Raw genomic sequence first — 19,788 nt, 5'->3', positions numbered from 1 at the left:
ACCTGTGTGACACACAGTACTGTCATCATCGCTCCCAAGTATTTTGTGCAAAGTCCCTGTGAATGTGCATTTCAGCTGAGTGCTGGCACGTAAATAATATATATTAAGTGATGTCAAGAGCCACTATCTAAATGGACAACTATTTTATCAATGTTGCATTAATGAATTCATGTGTTCAACTTAAATACCGATTCTGCACGTGAACCCTAATGACAGATTAACTTACCTTAACAGTGGATTATATTGCGACATTTTCGTCTTCTACTTTAGCATAGATGGCGGACTGGCGTTATGGAGCTGTCTAGGTGTACTCCTTTTTCCTCCTAAAGGAAAGAAATTCTCTTCTCGCAAATTTTGAACGGTTTGTAGAAACCCGGAGTGCCAACCCAACTATATTCCCTGACTTGTGAAGACTCTGCTCCCCAGCTGACAAATTTTCAAGGTATCACACACTATGCCGGCTGCTAGATACACGTTATGTTTACATGAAGCTCCCAGTTTAGGTTCTTTGTAAAACGATTTCGCCTATCGTTTTTGGTTGGATTGAGACCAGAAGAGGAGCGACGCCATCGTGGTTAAATGGTTATGGTATTGAACTCCAAAGTGGGCAAGCCGTGGTCAAAACTCCCTCGCGCCTTTTTTTCTGTATTTTAGTTTTTTCGCTGTCCGCTGTATTCAAATTTGTGTCTGTGTCATGGTGTATCGTCCGTTTGCAACAACGAGGTGTAACGAAGGGACCTAAAATGAAAGATGTTTCTGCAAAAGTATTAGCAGCCGAAACGAAGTCGCCAATTTGTACGCCTGGTGACTGAGTCAGATGTGCCTGCTTGTCCGAGTAATGAAAACAATATAGCTTGTCACATAAACTGCAACAAATGAACACAACAGTTTCACAATCACAGTTCCTCTGCGCTCTGTCAGAACATACGTTTTAACGTTTTTCAAGCTGCTTGGCGTTTTGGAAGTTTTGACCCTTAAATTTCTTTGTTGTGTAACATAGTTCACTTCTGTTTATTTGTTGTTTCCATTTCTGTGAGAAATCTATGTGTTACGTCGCCTGCCTTCACTATTCATCACATCTCGACTATGTTGGTACTTAAAATCAGTGTTGATCAAGAACACTGTGATTCTGTAATTCTTGTTCGGATCACAGTCAAAAGAATGGGGGAGGAGAGAGAGAAGGCTGTTTCAGAGAGGCAGATGTGGCGCACATACATCCTGCGGTATACCTGAGAGTTATACGGGTTCAGTTGTAGCAATGACTTCGACTGAAGAATAAACGTTATTTGAAGTTCACTTTTTTCACCAAGTTTATATAGTCATCTTCGCGATTTCCTTGATTGTGGTTTTCGCTGGTTTTTCTTTAGTTTCTGTAAGCAGTTTTCAGTTTATAAAGTTCAATGAACACCTCAGTAATGTTTTTCCGTTTAATTTGCGATGTTGGCAAATGAAGACGTTTCTAACTGCACTACAAATAAGTAAAGGAAAACAACATTAGAAGCAACTTTTGAACATTTCACATACCGACCCAATAACATAGGTGAAATTACACTGGTCCTTAACGGAACGCCACCGTCATATACTGGCGTGTTCACGCTTGATGTAACGTCAACATAACGTCACATTACTAAGTCCAGTAATCACTGATAAAAGTGATGGTACTGTCCGTCTTACAAAAAGTTGGAATACCGTGTTGTAGTATCTCACAGACGTACAACCCCCCCCCCCCCCTCCCAGTGGCAGTAATCGATCGGTTATTATCTTATTATTATTATTATTATTATCAATTTAAAATTTGTGACTTTAGTCTTTTGTTTATCGACAATAAATTCACTAATTATTATTTTCATGAGATATTTAAAGCTGTAACACCCCACACGTCACTTATCTGGTTTTGGTGTGTGTTCACCCCAGGTAATTGACTAACAGATCAACAGAGAGTGCAAAACTGCCGCAATGTCGGATAACGCAAAGAAAGTAATAAGGCCCTGTGACTCCTGATTGAATTGCAGTGGCCGTGTTGACATTAATTGATTCAGAATTGATCCCTTTGAATTAAAAAGGGGTGCACATTGATGTTATATTCAGCTATTGAACACCAGATGCAAATGTTGAACATAAGATTAATTAAGAAATTGACTTGGGATTTCAACTACTTGATTGAAAACAGATGCAGTCGTTTAGCACAGATTTATTTTAACTCACGACCTTCAATCATCACATTACATGACTCTCCTAACAGGCAGTGGTAATAAATTGCGTTTGCGTGGAGTAAAGTGCGATAAATCAAAAGTAATTCCTATCGACTGACCCAGGCGTAATGCGAAGTGCGAGAAGAATTCTACAACACATGGCCCATGAAACCCTCGTCGAAACTTTGCCGACGTGATCCAACAAATTAATCAGTGGCCGGAGCGGGTGCAATATCACCGAATTCAGCGTGGCGAGGCGGCGTCGTTATGTGGATGTTGGCTGACCTTGTGGTGCTGCAAGGCTGCGCTCGTCTATTCACTTCTAACTATAATTGCTCAGTACATAGCTGGACGAAAACTTTCTATCTCCAACCTCAATCGTTTCGTTTGCTAATTCCTAAACTGCAGAGATGCTCACTCTCTCTCAGGCAAGCTCAGTAAAGAACGCCACGTCCGCACTCTAGGCAAGCTGGGAACGGAAGACCTCTACGGAGACTTCTCCCAATCCGCTGTTCGCCTCGGTTTCCCCTCCAGCAAAATCACTTACGCCAATTGCAGCGCAAGTCGTGTTAATTATGTGTCGCTTCCCAGCGCTGACCAATGCCTGCTCTGGGAAGTGAACAAATTCCCACAAAATTTCCCTTCCTCTCAACTTCTGCTATTTAGCTCCTCCCAGGCCACCCATCAAGGTTAGCGTCTGCACAACACCAATTTTTCCGGAATTCTGACTCCCAGGAGAGTACTTCAGATTCCTTGGTCCTATGTTCCCATCGGAGGCCAGCATATTTCATTCTGTCGCTCTTCACCTGATTTACTTCAGACTCTTCGGACCGTGAATTCAGCGTGAAGTTACTATAGTCACGAACACGCATATTTTAACCTCTGATGACCGATCCACTGGAAATGGGATGACAGACATTTATCAACAGGCATACAAGTTCTCTGTCTGCTTCCTGGTACACCAGCATGGGGTCAACCACCCACTCACTGTCACTCATCTTAAGGCAGGTGGAGGCCGTGCTCCATTACTGCTTTCTCAGAGCTTGAGCTGCCCTAAGCTGCCTGTTGTTGCTTCCCTTCGCCGCTCCCCAGCCAGCCATGGTCAACTCTGTATACTTCCCTGGAATAAACTAGCCTCCAGTAAATCGACTTGTTTCCACAAAGTTTTCATGTCGTGTGAATTACTTTAAAACCATCACCTGACATTAATTTTTCCACACGTCATACTATACCCTCTACAATATTGTGCTTTGTCAGTCATTTTTGTTCACTCCTACTGTTCGCTCAACGTGAGTTAGGTGATCTTTAATAACTTCATGTAAGGGACATAGTTCTTGCCATCTTACAAAGCTAAGTATGGATACAATTAATACAAGCACGACTGATTACAGAAAAAATGTGAGTTACAGTATTTTTAAAATACGTGGTTTCACAGCAGACACCAAATAAGTAAGATTGCTAGTATTATGTTTCGTAAATCATATTAACTGTACACACTCAGGTGACAAATGTCGCTGGATAGCGATGTGCAAGTATGCAGATGGCGGTAGTATCGCATACTCAAGGTATAAAATGGCAGTGTCATTTGTACTCAAATGGTTCATGTGAATAGGTTTCCTACGTGATTAAGACCGCACGACGAGAATTAACAGATTTTGAACGTGGAATGGTAGCTAGACGTATAGGGCATTTCATTTCGGAAATCGTTAGGGAATATTCCGAGATCCACAGCATCAAGGGTGTGCCGAGAATACTACATTTGACGCATTACCTCTCACTACGAGCAACGCAGTGGTACACATGAACCGATCATTGACTGAAATGCCTATGCCCGGCTACCCAGAAACCATTTGCAGATATTTATGAACTTCATGTTCCCAAACAACGATGGAATATTTATGGATGACGTTTCGCTATACCACCTGGCCGAAGTTGTTTGCGATTGGATTGAAGAACATTCTGGACAATTCGAGCCAACGATTTGGTCACCCAGATCGCTCGACATGAATCACATCGAACATTTATGGGACGTAACAGAGAGGTCAGTTCGTGCCCAAAATCTAGCACCGGCAACATTTTGTCAATTATGGTTGGTTGTAGTGGCAGCATGGCTGAATATTCCTGTGGGGGACTTCCAACAACTTGAGTAATATATATATATATATATATATATATATATATATATATATATATATATATATATATATATATGGCTTAGTGTTGGCCCTTCACACGCTTATAACTGATTAACTACATCTATTCAAGAATTGCTCTATGGCACAGGAATTAAGTTGATATATTTTTAATGTACATTTGAAAACAATTGTTCTGTCTGTCAGAAAACTATTTCAGTAATCAGATTATGAAAGAGTTTTATTGCCGAGTTTTTCTCTCCTTCCTGTGCCAAATTTAGTTTCACCAATGGGAACTGCCAATCGGTTTTCGTTCCATTATTTGTCAGTGAACATCTCTCTAACTCTCAAATTGCAGTGGACTGCTGGCAAAAAATTTTACGAGTGAATAAATGTACCTCAAGGCCGTGGTTAGTATTCCCAATTATTTAAGCAGATGCCTATAACATGTAAGTGTTTCATCTCCACACGTAATTCTAACTGCTTTGTTTTTGCCTATGAATTCTTTTTCCGAAGTGAGAAGCTACACAAGATTATTATCCCAATGGTGCTGCCAACCTGATAAAGTCCTCTCTTTTGTTTGGCCGATAATAACTTTTTTCTTTATAAAGAAAGCGTTTGATTTTGTTATGAATGTGTATCAAATCTAAAGGAGGAGAATGCTCAAAAAGAGATGTTTAAAAATCGTATCCCTGCCGGTTTACGAGTACCACACTGTAGTATTAAGCCCGCCTAGATCACACGCGTTGTGGAAAAAAGGGAAAATTGATTACTAATTGAACGTTATTTCTGTCAAACATTTTTGAGGCGTTGGAATGGCTATAAAACTTCGATGAATAAAGACAAGTGTAAAGACAAATGCCTATTTCTGTACGGAGAAATGGCGATTGCTCTGTTAACAGCAAACGACCGTGAACGACGGCCCTTGCTTCTAATAGAGACAGCGGTAGTAGCAGTTTACAATAAGCCAGCGAGGAAGAATGTAGGGCTGTTGCCAACCATTTTTATAACACTAACTTAGAAAATATATTAGCATCTGTGCATTTATTTCCGTCTAATAAAGGTAAAACGCAATACTCTTAATGTAAACAAAGGAAATGAGTAACTCCCTGGACAGTACAACGCTTCTTTTCCTACGCTCGGTACAAAGCTACTTCGTTCAAATAATGAACATTAAAAAATAAGGCAAGTAACAACCTCACAACGCCATAGTGACGGAAATGTAGCAGAGCGTTTACACGAATCGAAAAATAGTTCTGAGAGCAATCCGGCAGCTAAATTCGCATTTCCAGCATCGATGTCGCTTCTCTTCTGCTCTCAATGTTGCACTTGTTCAGCTTGGACTGTTGACTATTTCGCTTTTTTCTCGCAGTTCAGTACACCTTCTTACTGTTTTCATGCTTGATCTGTGTTCCGCTTTTGATAGGCTGTCCATTGGACCGTCTTACCACTAAATGTGAGGGGGTTGCGATGGGGAGTTTCCCTTGTGGGTCAGAGGGGTGATTAGTGGCTAGTATGATCATGGATGGCAATTTTGTATGTGTAAATTACAGCTCATGTCGGCAAGTGAATCAGTTCTGTCGATTGCTTAACCCACCAGCCTGTAGCGATCTCACCAACAGTTGGGAGCAGCATGGTGCGGCACAGCACCACTTGACCGAGTAGAACGTAGAGTAGAAGCAGGAGAAGAAGTAACTCACGAGCAGCTCGGTGCCAATGCCACGCTAAGCTCAGTACAAAAATTTGCAGCAAACCGTCCAGCTGGCGGCTGGAAAACCAAAGAGCTTCACGCGAGACGTGTAACGCGTCTGCCCAAATCAAAGAATACGGTACGTGTATCTACTGAGTGAGGTTAGCCTACTGCGCATGTTTCCAACATCAAACCGGGATAATCGCGTGATTTTGGGACGACGCAGCTAGTCCACAATTTATGGTAATAGTGAAACTTGAATATTAACTCGTATTCGACTTGTCTTATAAACCTTTCTGCGTGTTTGAGTTTTAATAATAGCTATGGTGCAGTGATTTCATGATACAGATGTATAGATAAGTGTCGAAAGAAGGAGCAGTTACTTTTCATAGGTATGTACAACTAATGTATAAATGAAAATATTATATTGATATGAGGTGCTTTATATGTTGAAAAAGGTCGAGACACGGTATTATTAAGTTCTGTATTGTAGAGATAATATCTGCGATTTTATGGCCATGTATTTACAAAACAATTGCTGGATAAACTTGCAAGTGTATTTGAGTAAACTGCCAGTTAATGTATTCATGTTGGTGCTATTTTCATATGTAATAATATTTGTTCATGGCAGTCTGATTAATTTCCTCCAGTTTATGCAGTTCTCAACCCCGTGTGTGTATGTGTGTGTATCTAAGTATTTCTGCATAAGACAGTTTCCTGTCATGTGTTATTGTAACGTAATTAATTAGAATAGATTCAACAATATGAATCAGTCCAATACAAAACCTGGAAAAATTCTGGCTGTCATTTCTTTCATTACTCCAAAATTCGAACACTGATTTTGCATTTTTTATTTTTTCATGCGTTGTGTATCGTTACACTTTTCTGATGAGATGCCAAAATAGTGTTATAGATATTTTACTTGTCTATAAAAAGCAGGAAGATAAATAAATAAAAACTGATAACAATAAAGGACAAGCACGGGGTGCAAATCGCGTACCGCATTTATTATAAAAATTGCGTAGTTCCAAACACTTTGTTCTTTCGTGAGACTTCGGTGTCGTCTACGTACCTAATCCGAACAGAGATTCGACAATGTGAATAAGAGCAATAGGAAACAAAAAAAGTACTGTTGACTGTTACTTATCCCGTTTCCGAAAAAACCTAAGTAAAGTGGAATATGAGGTATTATACTGCAGCGAAAGAGCACAATAACATTGCTCTCACACCTTTCAGCCAACTTTAGTTCCTGGCATCAAATTGTTAATATGCCTGTAAAACGCATGTATTAAAAGTTTCACGGTACTACTGAAGGGTGAAGTAGCAAGACTCAAAATACGCTAAGCGCAATACGGGCTAAATTTCACTGTCCCAGAATCATGTGACTTGAATTGCACCAGAGGCTGTGGACAGAATTCCCGGATGCTCACGCCATAGTTATTTATCCTCTATGGCCCAGGCCGAAGAGCTGCGCTGGGGAATACACCATCAATACCAGCGTGTCAACAAGTGTGCCTCTTTGTGAAAGACAGGCTAACGTAATGTTAAGTTATCAATGAAACACGTATCATGTTGTAGTGTGATAGTTCTGTGTCTATCTGACAATACAACCAACTGAGACACAAAATGCGCATTTTGAAATTATTTATTTACGAAACTGCTTCTTCATGACAATTTATCCATTACCATCTTAATTTTAATGTAGAACAGAATCATTTACTCGTGCATTTCATTTTATCCGTAACCAGATAGCACTCCGTCTTCAGGCCACTCGTGGCCTACCGGGACCATCCGACCGCCGTGTCATCTTCAGGGGAGGATGCGGATAAGAGGGGCGTGGGGTTATCACACCGCTCTCCCGGTCGCTATGATGGTATTCTTGACCGAAGCCGCTACAGTGCGGTCGAGTGGCTCCTCAATTGTCATCACGAGGCTGAGTGCACCCCGAAAAATGGCAACAGCGCATGGCGGCCTGGATAGTCTCCCATCCAAGTGCCGACCACGCCCGACAGCGCTTAACTCCGGTGATCCCAGATACCGGTGTGTCCACTGCGGCTAGGCCGTTGCCCGTAACCAGATAGAACAGATAAGTAATTATATTATACTTCTCTCACAATCAATCTTTGTAGAGCTGCGATGTGTTAGGGGCCTGAGCCGAAACGAACGACGCGTTTCTGTTTTGTCTGTCAGCCGTGAAAGTGACGTCAGCTTCCGCTCGCCACTCCACAGGTAAACTCGTTGTGAGCAGCGGACACACTGCCTCTGGCCGTTGCGTAAGGATTAGCCATCCCGAGGCCACTAGCTGTGTCATCCTGTGCATTTTTGAGTTGGCTTCGAAAACTTGCATTATTATCACGCGTACTGCATGAGGTCTTCCGACAATCTCTCTTATAACGTGAAAGTGCAAATGTTGTTTTTTCCTGAGATACGAACTTGCAGCCACGAGAGGCTATACTGCGGAGATAGCGCCTCACTTGTCGGCCCACTATCCTCCGTAAGTATCATTTTCCCTTATGCGAATTAGAGAGAAAAACTAAGATTACAGTTTGGTAGAAACATAACTGTGAATTTTGAAGTATGAGGACGTGGTGAAAAGAATGCCTCCGAATTTTTTATGTCACAACTGTTAAAGCTTGCTAAATAATACAAAAGCTATTGACATTCTACATCTTTATTTTTCATGTCAACATATTTAGTTATCAACATAGTCACCCTGGTGACGAACACATTTCTCCAAACGAGAGCCACGTTTGTTGATACCGTGACTATAGACTGTTTGACACTGTTTTCGGATAAGCCTTCGAAGATGTTCTTTAAGTTTTGGAAACTGATGAAAATCGGATGGGGCCAGTTCGGAATTATATGTAAGATGATCGATGACAATGGACCCAAGGCATCGTATTGTTGGAGATGGGCGAACACTCGAGTGTGGTCTGGCGTTGTACGCTGTAGGAGAGCCGGCCGCGGTGGTCTCGCGCTTCTAGGCGCTCAGTTCGGAGCCGCGCGACTGCTACGGTCGCAGGTTCGAATACTGCCTCGGGCGTCGATGTGTGTGATGTCCTTAGGTTAGTTAGGTTTAACTAGTTCTAAGTTCTAGGGGACTGACGACCTCAGCAGTTAAGTCCCATAGTGCTCAGAGCCATTTGAACCATGCACCGTAATTTGTGACTGATGCTTCATTGCTCATTCAGTCCCATATGAACTTCCTTGTTTCTCGTGTTCCGTCTTTATAAAGTTTTACATTTTTTGCTTCATGCGTTTTCTCATTTCTTTTGCTATCACGACTGATGTATATCTTCGTGATGATTGTAACTTAGTAACACTTGGTCACCCATTTCGAGCTTTCGCTATTGGCTTAAACCTCCATCACCTTTGCTATTCTTTTCATTTTACTAATAAGCCAAAATAATTAGTGATATATCCGCATATCCCTAATCTAATTTTCCTTACTTACCGCTCTATCGTTCCAATTGCCAGAATCCCGCCGTTCTTCAACATATTGGGATGCTTACATTACACATACTGGTGGATGTGGGTCCTTGTTTTCTTTCAGCGTTTAAGTTTTCGCTACATGACTCCCTGTAATGCACGACGCTTGCGCAGAGAGTATCTGCTATGCATAATACAAGGTGACACAGAATAATTTTTTTTATTCCTGTGTAGTGTGGGCTGAAGAGATCATCCTTGATGACTTATTCTTCTAGGACGGGATGTAAGGATAAAAGGAAAACATTTTATTTAGCTAGGCTTGGGCGCTCAATGGGTCCTTTAGCCTGCTGTCTTTGGTGATGTCTATCTCCTGCGGAGGGTGAAATGTGTCTAGGCTGTTATGTGTGACTGCTTCCTCGTGTTATGACAGATTGCCTGTGTGTGGGGGGGGGGGGGGGGGGGTGAAACGTTATTGACTTCGGTACTCGATACTTGTGCCATCTTGCAGGGTTTACCGTTCCTACAGATTCTAATTGTCGAACTTCGTCCCTAAGGGCATCGATCTTGTCAAAAACTCGTAGAGCCTTGTCATGGACCTTCTCTCGTATAGTGGTCTCGTGGGGTGCGGTGCGGATGTCGACGTTTCTTGTCCACCATGGAGCTCCTGTGATCCATCGGTAGCAAATGCTTCGCAGCGCTTGGAGTTCGTTGTAGTTGGAGACGCACGCAGTTCCCCACGAGGTGGAGCCATATAACATTGTGGGTTCCACCGTTGCCTTATACAAGTGGAGTTTAGTCTTAGGGTTGAGGTTCTTGCTCTTCAGGAACGGAATCAATGACCTGGCCATCTTCTGGGCTGCCGTCTTCTTGTCGTCAGTATGCTGCGTAAAGAGTAATTTTTGTCAAGGTAGACACCGATGTACTTCACTCACGGCGACCATGGGATTAATTGATCAGCTATTTGGAGTCTGTCGTTCAGAACTGGTTTCCTCCGTGTGAACATAACGGCTGCCGTCTTCGTCGGGTTGATCGTTATCTTATTGTGCAGCGTACAGCGTTCCATTACAGCAAGTTGCCGTTGCATCCTAGCGATTAGCTGGTCCAAGTGTCGTCCAGTTGTCAGAAAGGCCGTATCGTCCGCATAAAAACTCGCCGAAACAAGGGGGACTGTTGGGATGTCATTTATATATAAGTTGAAAAGTAGATGCGAAATGGCAGAGCCCTGCGGAATTCCTGCGGAGATCAGTTTTATTTCGGAGTTTTTATCGTCGACTCGGACATACAGTTTCCTGTCCTGCAGAAAGCTGTCTTTGAGTGCAATGTAACAATCCACAATAAGGGTAGTGCGATGCAGTTTGACGATAAGGCTGGGCCGCCACACCTTATCGTAAGCTTTTTCGATGTCAAGGGAGACACCAATCGTGAAGTGCTGCTTGTTGTATCCTTCTTGTATCCGTTCGGTGATCTGCAGAAGTTGAAGTTCGGCAGATAACTTGTCCTTGAAACCAAGTTGTTCTGGTCGTATAACGTCATGCGCTGTAAGCGTGTAATGGAGCCTCTTCAACGGCACTCTCTCGAGCACCTTGCCGAGGGTCGGCAAAAGGCTAATTGGCCGGTAACTGTTGGGTTCTGCTACGTCTTTACCTGGCTTGGGTATTGGAACTACTCTATCCATGTCGTAGGAAAATATCCCTGCAGAAGACAGCTGTTGAGACACAGAATAACGGGAATGTTTGGTTCAAATGGCTCTGAGCACTATGGGACTTAACATCTATGGTCATCAGTCCCCTAGAACTTAGAACAACTTAAACCTAACTAACCTAAGGACATCACACAACACCCAGCCATCACGAGGCAGAGAAAATCCCTGACCCCGCCAGGAATCGAACCCGGGAACCCGGGCGTGGGAAGCGAGAACGCTACCGCACGACCACGAGATGCGGGCAGGGGAATGTTTGAAATGAATAGTGACGGCATGGGCAGGTGGCAGCACTGCGGCTCTGAGACAGTTCTCGAGTAAAGCGTCCGCAATTTCAGCAACCATGCATCAATGGAACGGAAATCAGCGTGCGTTAGCCATAAATTTTTTTATAAAAACAATGATAGTTTGGTAGCGGCGGAGAGAGAGTTTTGACGTTAATATAATTTAGAACGTCCTTATGCCGTTCCGTCGGAACATTCGATAAAATGTTGGGTTAATAACGGAAGAGACTGAATCTGCTCGCAAGAAGAAACCAACAGGACGACCAAGAAGTGCGCGTTCTCCAGCGAACATCGATGTTGTACGCGAGTCTGTCTTACAGAGCCCATGGCGTTCAATTCGTAAGCAAGCAGCCGTGGTTTGAATGTCCTGGGAGAGTGTTCGCAGAATTCTTCATCTTGATTTAAATTTTGATCCGTACAAACTACAGATGGTGCAACAACTGAAGGACAACGATTACTGGTTACGATTAGGATTCTGTCGACAAATAATAACAAAAATAAACGACGACGATGAAATTCTAAACAAGTTGTGGATGTCAGATAAGGGACATTTTCATCTCATAGATTATGTGAACTACCGTCCCTAGGTAAACACAAATCCTAATGACGTTCATAAGCATCCTTTACAGGCTAGTAAAGTGACAGTATGGTGTGGTGTTCCATCACATGCGATTATCGGGCCGTATTTTTTCGCAAATGAACTGGGAAACACAATAACTGTCACTGCCGATCGTTACACCTGCACTGAATAACTTTCTAAACGTTCAAGAAGCCTGGTTTCAACAGGACGGAACGACATCACACACTGCACGGCAATCAGTGGCATATCTGCGAGAATTGTTTGGCAACCGTGTGCTCTCACGATTCGATAACATTCCCTGGCCTCGTAGATCGCCAGATTTATCCGTTTGTGATTTTTCCTTTTGGGGCTACCTAAAGAGCAAAGTCTACACGACTCGACCAAGAACCCCGGATTAGTTGAAACAGATAATTCGGGATGCAATTCAAAGCATCCCAGCTGAGATGTTGCAGCGGTCAATGAGGAATCTCAACAGCAGATTTCTCGAATGTATTCGAACAGGAGGGCGCCATCTAAAGGACGCAATTGTCAAAAAAATGATAAATGCCATCAATGTTTCATAAAAGGGAAAGTTGTAAGGTTTCAGTTACTATAAATGCAGTTTCTTTCCTTCACCTCTTCTAGTTTATTTAGATTGTGGAGATGTTCGTATAACGGGCCAAACTTGCAAGACATCACAACTGCAGGGCGTAAGTTTCAGATATTAATGTTTTGTTAAAATTTAGAGTTTTTCAACGTATAATTTCACAACGTTCTGTGATTTCCAGTACGACCTAGAGCAAGAAGTAACTATATGCATTGGATCAAATTCGTGATTAAAGTTAAGAGAGCTTTCACAACGTTAAGTTACATTAGATAAAATTGAGCAGATTTATTTTAGAAAACTTTCAAATTTCGCCAACTTCTGTGTTTTACCTTATTAGTTTGTTTGCTTTCAATGCCCTTCTTGTTGTGTCTAACGCGCGTGTTTTCAATGTTCGTTGTGCAGCTCTTCATTTTTCAACTGTTTTGCCTTACCATCCATGTTCCATTTTTGTAAGTTAGTACTGGCAATATACATTGGTTACAGGTGTTGCCAACCAATTGATAATTATAGTTATTGGAAGGTATGAGACTACAGATAAACTGTTTAATCTGCCAGGAACTCTGATAAAAGCGTACAACATACTGCGAGGGAATAGCTTCCTTTGCGAAGCAGAGCATAAGCTGCGGCTGTGTCATTCTCCGTCATATAGCAATTCTTTTAGCAATGCCAGTCCAGCCAGGTGTGGTGGTCAGTATCTATGTGGTATGGATTGAGGCGCTAGTAGATGCATGCTCTGACGTCATCTATGTGGCGTTTGGGTACCTTTGCAGGTGTTTGTATGGACGAGATTCGAGTCACCGTCGGGCCTACAACCTGAATCCGTAAAGTACGACATTGCACGTACAGAGTACGCTACAGATGCCGTCTGAGCAGTACAGGGCTCAAGACAGAGAGCGTGGTGATTTCATTTGCAACAAACAGATTGATTCCAGCTCAAAACCTCGGCTCTACAAAATATCAGTTTATGTAGATGCAGGACAGGTAAGAAAAAGAAAGCACTCTCACATATGGTACACGAATGATTTATTGAACAGAGAGATGGGCGTCTGATTTATTCACTCCTACGTTCAGGTGCGCCGGATCAATGACTTTTTCGCAAACTGGCACATCGCAGCACGGAGCCTTGAAACATTGAACTTTCCATGGAACACAGTGTTCTCCTTCCTTGCATGGATTGTGATCCTTGTCACAGGGGTCATGGCACTGCAACAGAAACAATAATTTATAATAGGGTCAAGTAAACGTGTACAGAGTCGTTCTATACAAGGACAACTCACATGCTTATATCTTGTAAACACACAGAAATTTGATATATCCTGTACTTGCTGTTGCTGTGCGTAAAACAGACACTCTAAGTATTATTTGGTCTATTACACACAAACACACACACACGCACGCAGGTGATCAAAAAGTCAGTATACATTTGAAAACTTAATGAACCACGGAATAATGTTGATACAGAGGTAAAAATTGACACACATGCTTGGAATGACATGTTTTTTTTTATTAGAACAAAAAAAAACAAAGTTCACAAAATGTCTGACAGATGCGCGTCGTTTGGTGATGATCGTGTGCTCAGCCTCCACTTTCGTCACGCTTGGCCTCCCAGGTCTCCAGACCTCAGTCTGTGCGATTATTGGCTTTGGGGTTACCTGAAGTCGCAAGTGTATCGTGATCGACTGACATCTCTTGGGATTCTGAAAGACAGCATCCGGCGCCAATGCCTCACCATAACTCTGGACATGCTTTACAGTGCTGTTCACAACATTATTCCTCGACTACAGCTATTGTTGAGGAATGATGGTGTACATATTGAGCATTTCCTGTAAAGAACATCATCTTTGCTTCGTCTTACTATGTTACGCTAATTATTGCTATTCTCATAAGATGAAGCGCCATCTGTCGAACATTTTGTGAACGTTTGTATTTTTTTGGTTCTAATAAAACGCCATGTCATTCCAAGCATGTGTGTCAACTTTTACCTCTCTATCTACATTATTCCGTGATTTATTCAGTTTTCAAATTTATACTGACTTTATATATATATATATATATATATATATATATATGGTGAGCCGCGTAGACGTAACACCCCCTTTATTCCAGGGGTGATTGCACGTATCGGCATGCGGTTTTCGGCGAATCATAGCGGAGTATGGGACACATACGTTGGTACATGCACAATAATCACAACGTTTATATTGACCGACATAATGAGGCAAGCACATGTTTTTTAAATGGGACGCTATACTTTTTTTACCACCATTCGAACGCTCTGGAAACGACGCGTATAGTGATGTAACGCATGCTGCTATTGTGATTCACACTTTGCGCAAAAGAGGGCGGATGAGTATTTACGTACGTAGCGTAGGCCGTGCATGCCGCACAGAGATAACACCACCTAGGCTACAGGCTTGCGCGCACACTTGTGACGTCACATACTGATGGCCGGGTCTGTATCGAAATCCTCCTGTTAAGCCCTCTCCAGCTATACGAGCTTTACAGCTGAGACCGCATAGGGATTCTCGTGCTTTCCTCTTCTACGTGGCCTTGTAATGAAAGTATGGAAATTTATATCATTGCGTAAAGTAACTGAACAAAACTGCCCTATGTTATTTCAAGATGTAAAATTATTTTGACGATTTGCCTTAAATGCGAGTTTCTAGGCTTGAATACAAATTGTAATTTTAAATTCTGTCTTTGTACCTCAGGAGCTACGTTGTTTTGCAGTAAAAAATCGGCAATTTCATCAACAAGCAGACGTTTTCGGTTTAAAAAAAATAACAGCTGGAGCTCCTACGGAATTTAAGAATTTGTTTCCCCTGTTATTTTCGTAAATTTTCCTCTCCACTTCAAAGCTTGCTGACCTCACACGAAACTCAAATCATTCGACGAAATGGAGCACCTCCTGACATAATGTTTAGTAAATAAAAAAAACCGAAAAAATATTTTATTTCCCTGTTTCTCCAGAATTTTAGAACCTTAAACATCAAAAGATTGTTTCTCCTATATCCTTGAATGAAATTCGTGTCACAGAGTGCTGTTAATTTAATGACAATGCACTTACCTCGAAATTCTGCTTTCTATACTGCTTAATCTGTCGAACACTGAATTAATTAAAGCAATTTTCTAAGGTAGTTTCCTCAAATTGAAATTATTTCCGAATAGCTGTATATGTAAAACTGAACGAAAACATTCTGTAGCTCTTCCAAATAAAAGTACTAGAAAGTCAATAATCTGGTAGGAATGATAAGGAATACTAAACATTTTCGAGCCACACAAGGTTACTATAAATATTCTTTGTGGCAATAGTTGCAAATATGAGAGACATTTCACAGCCAGCTTCGTATTAACCTCGCAGCAATGGTCCAGAATTAAGAAACAAATTATACTGGCACATGATACATAACTGCTTTTAAAAACAATTGGCAAATGTGGTGCAATGGAAACAAATAGCTCGCTTTAAATTTTTTGTCATTTATTTACCCTTGAATGATGCGTAGACGCAAATTACCGTCTGGGAATAGCTGCAATCCAGCGATTTCTCAAGTTCACACATTTGGGAAATCGAGACATGTGCACTTTCATGCCTTTTTGGGATTTATAATTTCCCTGGCAAAAGGGAACGCAACACTTGTATCCCATACTTCGAAGAACGGTAGGCGAATACTGTATGAAATATATATCACTTTCACGTGTCACACACTTTCAACACAACATACACGCCAACAGGACTGCCGACTGAAGATAAGATGGCCAACAGTTTGTGACGCCACGTGCCAATATGGCCGCTGTGCGTAGGCTTTGTATCTAGAAGGCTTTGATAGAGCACGGAAACTCGGCCTAAGGGTCACTCGAGGCGTGTTTACAATCTGCAGCCGCTTCCGACTGTCTCGACCTTCAATGGTGCAATATTTCCCAGCGTCTTTTAAGTGAAGTTTCAATTACAATAGCAGCATGCGTTACATCACTATACGTGTCTTTTCCAGAGCGTTCGAATGATGGTAAAAAAAGTGTGTAGCGTCCCATTTAAAAAACATGTACTTGCCTCATTATCTTGGTCAAAATAAACGTTGTGATTATTGTGCATGTACCAAAGTATGTGCCCCATAGTCGGCTATGATACGCCGAACATCGCTTGTCGATTCGTGCAATCTCCCACGGAATAATGGGGGTGTTACGTCTTACGCGACTCGAAAAATTGTTCAAACGGCTCTGAGCACTATGGGACTTAACATCTATGGTCATCAGTCCCATAGATCTAAGAACTACTTAAACCTAACTAACCTAAGGGCATCACACAACACCCAGCCATCACGAGGCAGAGAAAATCCCTGACCCCGCCGGGAATCGAATCCGGGAACCCGGGCGAGCGAAGATGAGAACGTTACCGCACGACCACGAGATGCGGGCTTACGCGACTCACCCTATATATACAGGGTGTCCCAGCTATCTTGTCCACCCAAAATATCTCTGGAACAATAACAGCTATTGGAAAACGACTTTCACCGTTATCAATGTAGGCCTGGGGCCCATCAATGTACATATTTGGAAACATTCTAAAACGAAAGCATATGTGTTTTTTAACACAAACTTATGTTTTTTTTTTTAAATGGACCTCCTATATTTTTTCTTCAGCAATACGTAGCATAACAAAGCACATACACAATGGCGTTGATTGCGTCGCAATATTCCCATTACATCCCGAGATATTAAGACGTGAAATTGACGCTAGAAACACCCGATATGCGCTGTTAGCACACATCCTGAGGCTCAGGCGTGAACCCCATGCTGCCCGTTAATCGCGATGTGATTGACATGCGTAACCACACTTCCGTACTTACCAAGAGGTCCGAAACGAATAATACGGTCTGCTGCCATCCTGCATTAACGTCGTACATTCCAGCAGGTATTTATCCCATAGGCTAGGGGTGATGCGGTTCTGCAACATATCTGTGTACCGCAACGTTAGTCACAAAGTTAACTTCGCTTATCGTTAATCCGTTACTAAAAAGGCAATGCCTTTCAACGTTAAAACTTTACTTTACTGTAGATCTAGCGCAAGTGACAGTTAATCATTCACTCGTAATAGTGAAATTCATGTTGATGGTTTTAGTGAAACGAGCAAGTGGACTAAATGTTTTACCGTTGTTTAGGTTTTGATTTGGGAAGTTCAGGTAGGACATAGAAGATGAATGTAAACGTGTTTAACCAATTAGTTTTATTATCACATAACTATCAATGTTATGTTTATCAAATGCGTTAAATGACAAATTGTTTCAAACAAATGTTTCTTAACATCACTGGGTAAAATGTCCCTTTGTAGAAACTTCCACTATGATACCAGCACTACATACTAAACATAGCGTTCACTTATCATGCTCAAACTGATGCCCATTGGCTTGCATACATAGGGTCACTCTGCGGATGAAGGATGCCCTACTTCGTGCTACTGTTTCCTCTTTGATAGCTGTACAAGCATCAATAATGCGTTGCTTCATGTCCTCTGGTGTTGTTGGTTCATGTTGGTAAACAGCATCCTTCACTGCTCCCCAAAGAAAATAATCCAGCGGTGTAAGGTCCGGAGATCGGGCAGGCCACCTAACTAGGCCATCTTGTCCAATCCACCTACCAGGGAACTTACGGTTCAGGAGCCGTCGTGCTCGTAAGGCGTTATGTGCAGGGCATACGTCATGCTGATACCACATGACCATTCTCCGGTTCAGAGGTACGGTGTCCAAGAGAACAGGAAGATTGTGCCGTATGAATCTGAAGTATTGTCTGCCATTTTGGATGCGATTTATAAAAAAAGGTCCGATAATGGTATCTCCAATAATCCCACACCAAACATTAACTTTCCACGGACGTTGATGCTCTACCCGACGGAGCCATTTTGGATTGTCTGCGGACCAATAATGCATATTCCTCATACTGACAATTCCTTTGTTGGAGAATGATGCCTCGTCGGCAAAGAGAACATCAGCAAAAAAATTTGGATTAGTCAGAAGTTTTTACTGAGCCCACCGACAAAATGTTACCCTATTGCGGAAGTCATTTCCATGAAGATCCTGGTGTAAATGGACATGGTAAGGATGAAATAATTTATGACGTTTAAGAATACGCTGTGCGCTTGATTTCGACACACCAACTTCTCGTTCAATTTGACGTGTGATGATTTGAGGATTCATAGCTATGGTAGCGAGCACAGCATCTTCAGCACGTTCATCTGTGAGTGTTCTAGGACGATGTCGAGGTCTTAGATTTAAGCTTCCCATTTCACGTAGACGAAATGTGAGACGACCAAACATCCGGCGCGAAGGCGATGGCTTGTCAGGGAATCGTCTTCTGTACAATCGTTCTGCCTGAACAGCATTTCGTCCACCTACAACAGGGTACAGTTCAGGTATGTAGAATAGGGTAGAAAACAGACATATTAACTTAATAATCATAATGTTCGGTAACAGTACTATTAACAAACAAGCAATCTCATAACGTATTTCCCGTCAACGTACATTCTCCATAGATCAGCAGCATTTCTACCATATCTTCATGTGTGTACATTATACTATACAGTATAAGTTGCACAACACAATGTTTATTCACAATGTGTACTACCTCCGTGCCGTCACTAGATTACTTTGATGCACGGCTACACTGGCAAGCTGTGTACTGCACGCCAAAGCAACAACAAACGGAATGCTCGGAGGGTGGTGGAGTACAGGAGTTTGCATGGGTCGCAAATCATAAACAAGGCGAAGTGGTAACTGTGGCAGTAGTGGGAACTACGTTGCACACTTGACTAGGTAGAGCCAGGCCCTGCGCGACAGGCACAATGGGTCATATAACGTATTAGATAAACCTTATTTTGGGTGTGCAGGATAAATAAGACAACCTGACGGGAGTACACCGATCGGTACTGGTCCATATTGTGTACGTAGACACGTAAAACGTGCAAGAGGGAAACCATTATGTGCTTATGAGAGTTGATGGCAGCAGATCGTATTATTCGTTTCGGACTTCTTGATAAGTATGGAGGTGTGATTACACATGTCAATCACATCGCGATTACGGGCAGCATGGGGTTCACGCCTAAGCCTCAGGACGTGCGCTAGCAGGGCATGTCGGGTGTTTCAAGCGTCAACTTCGCGTCTCAATATCTCGGGATGTAATGGGAATACTGCGATGTAATCAACGCC

At 42.2% G+C, this 19,788-nt stretch overlaps 1 long non-coding RNA gene across 1 annotated transcript in view; it reads right to left on the bottom strand.

Annotated features, from left to right (window-relative positions):
• Positions 1 to 13,604: 13,604 nt before the first annotated feature.
• LOC126272818 (uncharacterized) overlaps positions 13,605 to 19,788 on the bottom strand; it is a 58,469-nt gene continuing 52,285 nt past the window's right edge. The window contains exon 3 of the long non-coding RNA XR_007549269.1: positions 13,605 to 13,795. This is a non-coding gene — a long non-coding RNA (uncharacterized LOC126272818). The remainder of the gene's footprint in view (positions 13,796 to 19,788) is intronic.

This window comes from Schistocerca gregaria, chromosome 5 (assembly GCF_023897955.1).
Source record: "Schistocerca gregaria isolate iqSchGreg1 chromosome 5, iqSchGreg1.2, whole genome shotgun sequence".
Taxonomy (NCBI): Eukaryota; Metazoa; Arthropoda; class Insecta; order Orthoptera; family Acrididae; genus Schistocerca; species Schistocerca gregaria.
The sequence above is the reverse complement of the archived record's forward strand: the minus strand, read 5'-3'. Positions and strand labels throughout refer to the sequence as shown.